Source organism: Artibeus jamaicensis, unplaced genomic scaffold (genome assembly GCF_021234435.1).
Source record: "Artibeus jamaicensis isolate MK-2021 breed Jamaican fruit bat unplaced genomic scaffold, CSHL_Jam_final contig_548, whole genome shotgun sequence".
Taxonomy (NCBI): domain Eukaryota; kingdom Metazoa; phylum Chordata; class Mammalia; order Chiroptera; family Phyllostomidae; genus Artibeus; species Artibeus jamaicensis.
This window is the reverse complement of record NW_026521883.1, coordinates 24,844,633-24,855,310: the sequence shown is the minus strand read 5'-3', so window position 1 is coordinate 24,855,310 and position 10,678 is coordinate 24,844,633. Positions and strand designations below refer to the sequence as shown.

Here is a 10,678-nt window from a genome sequence, read left to right as displayed (position 1 = left end):
GAAAGTACAATCTATAGGTATTCATTCATATAGTCCTTTATCCAGCTTGTTTGATGGTTCCAGCTCTTTCTCGAAGCCCTTCTCTGGACTTTAGCTACAATTTGTTAACGTTTGGTGTATATGAGGCACTGTACTAAGTGTTTGAAGTGCATTGTCTTCATCACTCCTTATAATCAGCTACCCATGAGTTAGATTTCATTATTCCCATTTTACAGATGAGAAAGAAGTACATAGAGAACAATGACCTTGCCTGAGGTCACTTGGGTAGTAACTCTGGCCTTATTTCAGAAAGTATTTACAGTGCATACAATTTACAATGGCCAAGTGCTAGAAGCAATGTAAGTGCCCATCAGTAAATGAGTGGTTCAAACTTTTCTGGCATATGCCCCATCATGGCACAGGGGCAACATAAGTCCCAGGCTCAGAGGCCATCTAAAAGCAAGGTGGTGGCTGTGGCCTCAGAGTGGAACTCAGCCTGAGGAAGGGAGGTTGTGTTATCGCTCCCAAGAAGGCATACATTGTGCAGCAGCAAAAGCTCAAGAAGGGCCTGGAGGTTTGGGATCCGGAAGAAGATTGAACATGATGTGGTGATGAAAGCCAGCACCAGCCTGCTCAAAAAGCTGGCATTGCTGATGGCCCCCACCAAGAAGAAGTAGGCAGCCTCTTTCTCTACCACCAAGACAAAACACCTTCCTAAAAGGACACAGCACCTGCCTCCATGCTCACACCTCTGCAACTAGCTCCATGGGCAGTACTGAGCACCGAAGGAGCCTTGCCCCCCAGAGCCTTGGCTTGCCACTTGAACTTTGGGTAGGGGTGGCCTGGCCTGTGGGCAGCTGATCAGCACATCTGTGTGGCATGGGTAAACTTCTCAGGATGCTGAGAACTCAGCAATGGCCTTAAGAACATGTTCATCAACTTTCTGTGCTCCCCTGCTTCAAATCCTGTATCCACTTGTTTAACCTGGAGCAATAAACCTGGCTTTGTCATCCCCCCCCCCCCCAAAAAAAAAGAAAGTATTTACAGTGCATAAAAATATATATGGTACCACAAAATAGAATAAAACCAGTTAGGAAATTGTAGCTGGGAGGGAAGTGGAATAAAATGGGGTGGTGGTTAGTGCACACAGGGCCTGCCCTGGTTCTGCAACTGGCCTGGGGTAGGCCACACCTTTGGCATCGAGATGTCTAGTGGCCAAGGCAACAAGGAAAACATGAGCAGTTCATATAAGAGAGAGGAACTGGTGTTATTTCTGATGCCAAACTCAGGAGAATATTGCTCTTGTGGGCCCCCAAAATGTAACAACCTCATCTTCAATAACCTCCTTGTTAGGTTTCATAGGGCTGTGTTTTTTTTTTTAAAATGCTTGGGGCAGCCCCAGATCCAAACATGGGACAACATGAGTTGTCAGAAAGTAATGCCTGTCATTAAACCCATGCCCACAGCCCCAACCCCAGCCCCAGCCACTCAGAAATGTCAGCCTTGCAGAGAGTTACATGAGGGTCTCTCAAATCTCCTTAAAGTGCTGGGGGACCCACAAGGTGGGGGCAGGGGCAGCTGCAGGGGGACTTCAGGGAGAAGCCTTCCAATCTCTGCCCGAAAAAAGTGGGATTTTTCTCTCATCACTACCTCTGCAGGTGATTATAAACCAAGTCATAAAGCAGGAAAAAAAAGTAGGAGAAGAAAGAAAGAAGAGAAAACTTAATAAAAGCAGAGAAGAAGGCTAAGGGAATATTAAAATCAAAACACTGAGATTTCATAAGGCAAAGTTTAAAAAAAGTTGAATAAATATTACAACAAAAGAATAAAAGCCCAACAAAAGGATAAAAGGCTAAGACTTAAAGTAATTGTTTTAAGCTAACAGGAATAGAAGAATGGAATCATTGAAAGAAAGTAAGAGAAGTAAAAAAAAAGCTAAGATGAGATAAATGTTTAAAGCAAGGCATAAATGAAATAAAAAGTAAAAATTAAGAATAAATATAAAGTTAGGATAATAAATAAGATTTAAGATAAAAGAGACAATCACGTAACTCAACAAGGTAAAAGATTTAACACATCAAAGTAAAAGAGATGAAAGAGAAAGAGGAGAACAGGCTAAAGCCTCCGGGAAAAATGCTAAAAACATAAAAGTGGATGGGTTTGAAGCTTAAGTACAAGATGAAGGAATTAAGAATGCTCTTTGAGTGCTAATACTTTAGCAAAGATGATTAAGAGAAAAATATTTTAAAGAGAAAATAAAAGAAAGAAGCTTGAACTCAGAGGGATAGAGAAAATGAGAGTAAAAGAAGGGAAAATTTAAATTAGCACACATCAAGACAATAAAATGATCAGTAATAATGACAAGAAAGCTAAAAATCTGTGATAATCTCAGAACGTTTCAATAACACCAACAACTGCTCAGACGAATCTACTGCAGTATCTACTATAAGTCACCGAGGTGGGCCTGGGCCCCGTACTGGAGAGTTCCCTGGTGTGGCAGCCGCACTCAGGGTGAGATGAAAAAGGCAGGACCCTTACGAGCTACCCTTTTGCTTAGAAGCCTACACTCTCTGCTTTGAACACTTTCTTTTGCAGCAATAGCATGACGACTGCTCTGTAACTCAACCAGAGGGGGTTGGGGAGGGGCACAGGCGGTGGCCATCTCAAGCTTGGGAGCATTTTGGGCAGACATTGTATGAGGAAGTAATTCTACAGGTGGTGGGTGGGCTGAGATGGAGGTGGAAGACAGGAGGAATTAAAGGTAGCTTTACGTAGACATACAAATGGCCAATAGCTACATGAAAAGTTGCTCAACATCATTATCATGGAAATGCAGATCAAAACTGAAATAAGATATCACCTCCCAGCAGTGAGCATGGCCGTCATCAAAAAGATAAGAAATAATAGCAAGTGTTGGCAGGGGTGTGGATAAAGGGAACCTGGGTACACTGTTGGTGGGAATGTTGATCAGTGTATCCATTGTGGAAAATGGTATGGAGGTTTGTCAAAAATTAAAAACAGAACTATCGTATGATCCAGGAATTCTGCTTCTGGGTATATATCCAAAGGAAATTAAAACGCTATCTCAAAGAAATATCTGCCCTGCCCTCCATTCAGTACAGCGTTATTTACAACAGCCAAGACATGGAAACAGCCTAAATGCCCAGTGATGGATGAATGTATAAAGAAAGTGTGGGATATATGTATATATCATATATATTTAATATAAATATATATAAATGTATATTGCAAATATTTATATACACATAAAAATTATTCAGCCATAAAAAGAAAAAAATCCTGCCATCTGTGGCAAAGTGAATGGGCCTAAGGTGTATTATGCTAAGTGAAATAAGTCAGACAGAGAAAGACAAATACCGTATGATCTCACTTATATGTGGAATCTAGAAAAACTGAACTTAGAGTTACAGAGAACAGATTGGTAGTTGCCAGAGGTGAGGGTTGGAAGTAGGAAGAAATGGGTAAAGGTGGTCAAAAGGCACAAACTTTTACTTATAATACATTCAATATATAAGTTCTGGGAATATAATATAAAGTACAGTGACTAAAGTTAACAACATAGCATATATTAGAAAGTTGCTAAGAGAGCAGATCTGAAAAGTTCTAAAAATGCTCAATGTTATTAATCATCAGAGAAATGCAAATTAAAACTACAATGAAATATCACTTCGTACCTGTCAGAATGACTATCATTAATAAATCAACAAACAGAAACAGAAACAGAAAATGCTGGTAAGGTTGTGGAGAAAAGGGAACCCTTGTGCAAGGTTGGTAGGAATGTGGATTGGTGCAGTCACTGTGGAAAATAATATGGAGTTTTCCCAAAAAATTCAAAATGGAACTGCCTTATGACCAACCCAGTGATTCCACCTTTGGGAATACTCATCTACTTGAAGAAATCTGGAACACAAATTTGAAATAATGTGTGTTTCCCTATGTTCATTGCAGTATTATTTACAATAGCAAAGATTTGAAAGCCACCCAAGTATCCATCAATAGATGAGTGGATCAAAAAGCTGTGATACATTTACTTAATGGAATACAACTTGGCCACAAAAGAGGAAGGAATCTTACCCCTGGGCCAGCATGGGTGGACCTGGAGAGCATTATGCTAAGTGAAATAAGCCAGTCAGAGAGAGATAAGTACCATATGATTTTACTTATATGTGGAATCTAATGAACAAAATAAACTCACTAACAAAATAGAAACAGACATAGATGGACTGACAGCTGTCAGAGAGGAGGTGGAGTTGGAGGGCTGGGTGAAAAAGGAGAAGGGATTAAGCAAATAACCCCCCAAAGCCCAAAACTCATAGACACAGACAACAGTACGGTTATTACCGAAGAGAAATGGAGGTGTGGGAAGGTAGGAGGGAGTAAAGGTGGAATAAATGATGGAGTAAATGATGATGAAAGGAGACTTGATTTTGGGTGATGAATACACAATACAATATACAGATGATGTATTATAGATTTTATACCTGACACCTATATAGTTTTATTAACCAATGTCACCCCAATAAATTAAATAATTTAAAAAAAAGTTCTTATTACAAGAAAAATATTTCTAGCTATGTAAGATGGATGTCAACTAAACTTATTGTGGTAATCATTTTATAATACATACAGTTATCAAATCATTATGTCGTGCACAAAAAATGAATACAATATCAATTACATCTCAAAAAGAAAAAAATCTAAATAGTAGCTCTACTAAGTGAAACAGGAAGTGGGGCTGTCTTCTGAGAGCAAGATGGTGGGGCCAAGGGTGACTGGGAGTGAAGATGGCGGAGTACAGTTGCCAGGTGGTGAACAGGCCTGCAGCTCAGTACTTCGCCCCTTGTCGGACACAGCTCTGGTTGAACAGCTTGACTTTTCTGATGTGACTGGGTAACATCACACTTCCATGCTGATTCTCTTATGATGTAGGATCACTCAGGTGTGTGAATGCAGGTGTGGGAAAGGTCAAGAGCAGCCAAATCCTGTGATATTGGTAGAAGCAGAGTTAAGTGTATGAGCCTGGAGACTAGCCAGGCCAGAGGGGACTAGTTGAGTAGAGAATGGGACTGACTGTTGGGCAAACAGTAGGCTCAGTGGGAGATGGGCCTGGGGCCCAGGGGAGAGGTATCAGTCAGCTGGGATTTTCAGAACAACTGCACTTAACTTGATGTTTTGGAGGTAAAACAGGTCCATGCTCAGCATGCAGCTTGTGAGGGTGTTTTTAGGAGAGGGGTAAAGCCATTGGGTGTTGAAGGACCATTATGAGGTTCACATCTCTGAGGATGATGACAAGAGTTATTGGCTACAAGTGTGGTAACAAGGTTGAAAAGTCCGTGAGGAAGGCAGGGAGTAGTTCTGAATGTCAGCACTCAGCTGTGACGGGAAAGGGGAGAAGGCGGAATAATTGATTCAAGAGGATATGAGTGGAGTTGGTGAAGTAAACTAAGAAATATGTGGATCCTTCCTTCTGGACCCCAGAATTAGCGTGAGTAGGAGAAGCTGTGATCTTCCTCGGGGACCATGGAGAAGCAGGAGAATGTGTTTCAGTTGAGACAATGTGGAGGGGACGAGGATGTAGAGGATGAGAGGCAGCCAGACTCGAGGAATCTCTCTTCTGATTTGAACGTGGTGGAAAAGAAGAGAAGGCTTGATTCAGCCTGGGGTGGGGGGCGAGTAGAGCTGAAAGGAAAACATACATGTTATCTGAGCCTAGGAGAGTAACCGTGGGCCGCTGGGGCAAAGAGGCAGACCCTGATAGTGTTGGGGGAGGGTGAGAAATGTGAGGAGTGTTGAAAGGGGTTTCTTTATTTGCCCTTGGGGTTAATGTAGTTGATCCCACTCCAGCGTTTTGATATGGATATGAAAGATTCTGCTTACACGAGTAACACAAGGACAATTTTTATTGCCGTGTTTTTATTTTTTATTTTTTGGTGGGGATGTATTTCACCAGTAGAGGAGGAGTGGTGGGCCATTTGATATTCACTCCCAAGTTTTGATGGATTGGAAATACAGTTATAATCAAAGATGAATAGTGAAATTTTAGGACTTCAGAGTAATTGGAAAGAATATTGGTTTGAGACTCATGGCACCAAAGGGGTTATTACAGATAGTTGGATAGTTAATACTGCTGCAAAATTACCTTTGATTCCTGGCATATTAGACAATAGATATAAAATATTCCTGTGTGCTCAAAAAATTTTTCTGGGGCAATAGCTCCTGGCAGCTCTTCTGTAGGTAATTACAACACAAATTCTCACACATCTGCTTAGTGGATGGCCTATCAGTGATGCTTAACGATGATGATTTGTTTCTGGTTGGATGTGTTAAATTGTCAGCTATCAAAAATTTTATGGGTGAGACTGCTGGGAATGATGAGATTGCAAGAGCTGTTTCAGAGTACATCCTCCACAGGAACATTGCAGCGTCCTGTGCCTCATCCAGCATCTGTTTTTGTGAAGGAGAAAGAGTCTGGACCATCAATTTGAATACCAATTAGGCGGCTTAAAAACATCCTGATAAATGCATTGATTCTGGATAATCTGGCCCCAGTGAGAAAGCCCATTGGCTGACAGTGCCTGGCGTAGAGTTAGTTTCCATAACTATTAGCTGGCTAATCTCGGCCAAGCCACACTAATCCCAACATTCGTTGAAAACTTCGTGTCAGGCACTGTTACAAGCACATTTCATATACTCATTATCAAAAGCACCTTTGCCATAAAATAAACATAATATGGAAAACCTGGAAATACATTCCAAGGTGTTACATGTAAACGTTAAGAGGAAAAATTCAGTGCCGAGTGAAATGGTAGTAACTTGCCTGAGAAAACATAGGCATGTAGGAGTGTGGTGATAAGAACAAAAGGACTTACAGAATTTAGAGGAATGCAAAGGTTCTGAAGGGGACCTATGTTAAGGGAGGGAAATTCCAGGTTCCAAGAAAACCCTGCACTTAGTGGGGTCCCAGGCTCCTTAGCCCCTGGACATTCCTGGGGACCAATCTGAAAAGTTTCTTGGTTAACACTTTGGTCCTTGAAACAAGAACCAGCAGATGATCATCCGAAAAGAGAAATTATTTAAAGTATGTTCATTATAACCCCAAGCTTTAATACCATTGCCTGAAACACAGTGCCTGGTTTTTCTTTCTGAGTCAGTCAAGAGGATGAATAATTATTATAAAAACATAATGTTTTAACCATGTGTTATGTAGGTGCCTTAGACAGTGTATCTAACTTAATACTCACAACCAATTGCCAAGAGAGTTATTTCTTTCCACCTTTTACCCCGCACAAACTGAGGCTCAGAAAGTTAAGTAGTTTATCCAAAGTCACACATAAGTTAAATGGGATGGTGCTGATTGTATGATATGTTATTGAAAAAATAGAACCAGCTTCTTTAGAAAACAGCTTTTATTCCAAAATATTCAGTAATAATGAGATTGCTCTATATCTGCATTTGGACTTCTATTGCCCCTGATCATCACTGTGTAAGAAGCCTGACACCTCACAGTACTGTGTGGCCCCACAAAGGATTGAATCTGTGGTTGTTTTGCTATTAATAAAATGCAAATTGTATCTATGTGATCTTCCCTCCCCTTGGCTACTGTGGGAATTTAAATTCACTGACAGAGGTGACCAACTGACCAGTGTTCCAGGGGCCCTTGGGGATATATGGAAATAGGACAAATGACTTCTATGACCATGGACACCTAAGGGAGGGGTTGTGAGAATTCTCCCTGGAGACAAGCTGGATGGGAACATTTCAACAGTTGTATTAGAATCATATTTTTCTTCTTCTTAGTCTTTTTTTTTTTAATATCAGTAGGTGAGGAAAGGTTAGGTAATGTGCCTAAGGTCATACAATTATTTCTTGTTGAAGGAAACGTTTGAACTCAGTCTCTTGTCTGATATTTAGAGGGTCTTTTCTTTTTTTTTTTACCCCTTTTGTGAGGTTCAATCATTCAGGATGTTAGTTTGCTTTCAAAATGAGGAGAAAAGTTGTCATTCGTGTGTGTGTGTTTTCTGTAGTATTACTCTAATAGGATGAAGCAGAGATTATTAGGGACTGTTGCAAAGTGGAATCAGTCCCACAGAAACAAGAGCCCACTTCCTCTGGGACAGGAGCACCTGAGTTTATGGAGTGAGAGTGGGAAGGGCTCATCCTGGCCTGAATGCTTCTGTTGTACCAAGTCCAAGGACACCAGAATAGGCAGCTTCTAAGTAGGCTCCCAGTGAGCCCCAACTCCTGGCATTCAGGCCCTTAGGTAATCCCCTCCCCTTGAGTGTGACCTAGTGACTTGCTTCTAACCAACGGAACGCAGCAAAGGTGCTGGGGTGTCACTTCTGTGATCAGGTTACGAGAAGACTGGCTTCCTCCTACACCCATCGGCTTGCTTTCTTGCTTGCTCACTCTAAGAGAAACAAGCCACCATGCTGGAGCTGCCCTGTAGAGAGGCCCACAGAGCAAATAACTGAGGGAGGCCTCCAGTCAACAGTCAGTGAGGAACTGAGCGCTCAGTCCAACTGCCCACAAGGAACTGAGTGCTGCCCCCGCCCGTGTGGGTGCTCCTGGAAGTGGTCCTCCTGCAGCCAAGCCTTGTGATGCCTGCCGCCTCCAAGAGACCCTGAGCCAGGAGACAGACCTAAACCCTCCACAACTCCTGGCCTACAGAAACTGTGAGATAATAAATGTATTTCTTAAACCACTAAATATTGGGGTATTTTTTAATGCAGCAATAGATAACTAACGCAGACACATTTACCTTCATTGCAGAATGGTCGTTGGAAGGCTACGGGAGAGCGTTTGGTTTTGCCTCCCCACATTAGTGTTTTTAGAGCCATAAGCTACTGCCTAGTGCAAGGAAATGCTTTGCCACAGGTGTGAATTAGTCTTTGGGCTGATTTATTGCTTGACATTTAGTGCTCATGAGATTCTGATAGTCAACCACCTTCACAGCATCACCATGACCTTGTGTCGTCTGAATTCTGAGGTGATAAAATGTTTACAGACAAGCATCCGAAGTACCCTGAGAGTGAGGATTTTCAGCCAATGCTTTCACATGAACAGGCTGCCTTCACCATCCAGCCTGGCCTACCAATTTTTCAACTCACAGTTAAGAGTTGGAGCACATGTAAGTTCTGTGTGAGATCTCACGGATTCCCCATGGTTCCGGGCATTTGAGGGCTCACCATCCCCTGCCATCTGAGGGCTACTCACTTACTTAGACATTTGGAAGCAATTGGTCCCAAACTCTTTCCTTCATTCAGTTATGTGAAGTGCAGGTTCAGACAGGGATGATGTCCTGGGACACAGCCTTGGTGGCCAGGGTTTTCCACAGCAGTGTCTACATCCAAGGATCATTTCTCATGTTAGTTCTAAGGTGACATAAAAGCTGCAGCCAGAATTTAATTGTTTGAGAATTAGGGATTATGTAAGAAAAGAGCTATAAAAGAGTTTTACTCCTTTGAGTCTTATCTGCTAAACAGACATGAGGCATAGTAGGAAGTGATGGTAGAAATAGCAAAGACTTGGGAGTTAGATGTATCTGAAGGTTCAAATGTAGGCATCGTCTTTTATTAGCATGTGATCTGGCTGAATATCACTTATTCTCTTGAGCCTCAGTTTTACCATCTGTAAAATGGGGATAATAATACCTAACTTGAAGGATTGTTACAATTTGTTTAATAAGGTAAAAACATACAGAATGCCTAATCTAGATATACTACTCAAAAAAGAGTAACTTAATGCTACCCGTTGAGGTCCTGCTATTAGTCTCCCAGGATAAAGACACATAACCCCGGTTCTCCAGATGACCCGAGGCCAAAAGGGGGATAAATACAAGCACCGTGACTCATAAGTGCCTGCTCTGGGAAGGATGGATTGTTACGTTGTTTTCCTTTCGTTTATAGGAACTAGCTGGGTGTGCGGATGGGAGGCCCACCCCTGGACGTTCTGACTCCAAATCTGGTGTGGGGGGTGGTTCCAGCTCCTCAGGTCCTTCGATGCACAGCTAGGGTGACAGTCACTGCAGAAAGGACAGAAATCAAATCAGTTACCCTTTGGGTGTTCCAAGGTAGTTCTGGTTAAGGGTAAAAGAGTTGAATTATTTTACTTCAAGAAAAGTACATACATGGTAATCGTTTTCAATTTCCACTGGTTTTCTCTGATGTGATCTAATGCTCCTCCGATTACCTGTAATCACTTGGAGGAATCCTGTACACAGCTGGCTCTTGCTGGAGATGGCGTGAGGAAAGTAAGGAGGGGTTTGTTCAGCGTTGGGGGGGCATTGAAGGTTTTTAGGCAAGCGTTCATGTAATCACATTTATATTTTAATGCTACTCAAGCTAGTATACAGGATAAATTAGAGATAAAGACTGAAAATAGCAGGCCAATGAGGATGCTGTTATAAGGCTCCAGGTTGTGGAACAACAGATAAATTGAAATTTAAGGGGAAGACAGATCTTAAGGTTCAACCTTCAAATGTATTCAGTGTGTCTCTGTGTGTTTGTGTTTATGTGTTTGCTTATGAGTCTATCTCTTAGTGTATGTTTGGGTTTCTGTATGTGTTTGTGTCTCCATGTGTATTCGTGTATGTGTGTGCACAGCATACTTGTGTGTGTGTTGTGTACCCGGAAGGCCATTTCTTCTCAGGGAAGTGCTTCACCAGCACAAACCTCAGAGC

The 10,678-nt window shown here is 41.8% G+C and overlaps 1 pseudogene; it reads left to right on the top strand.

The window, feature by feature from the left end:
• Positions 1-392: 392 nt before the first annotated feature.
• LOC119057618 (leydig cell tumor 10 kDa protein homolog) lies at positions 393-740 on the top strand (annotated as a pseudogene).
• Positions 741-10,678: the final 9,938 nt, after the last annotated feature.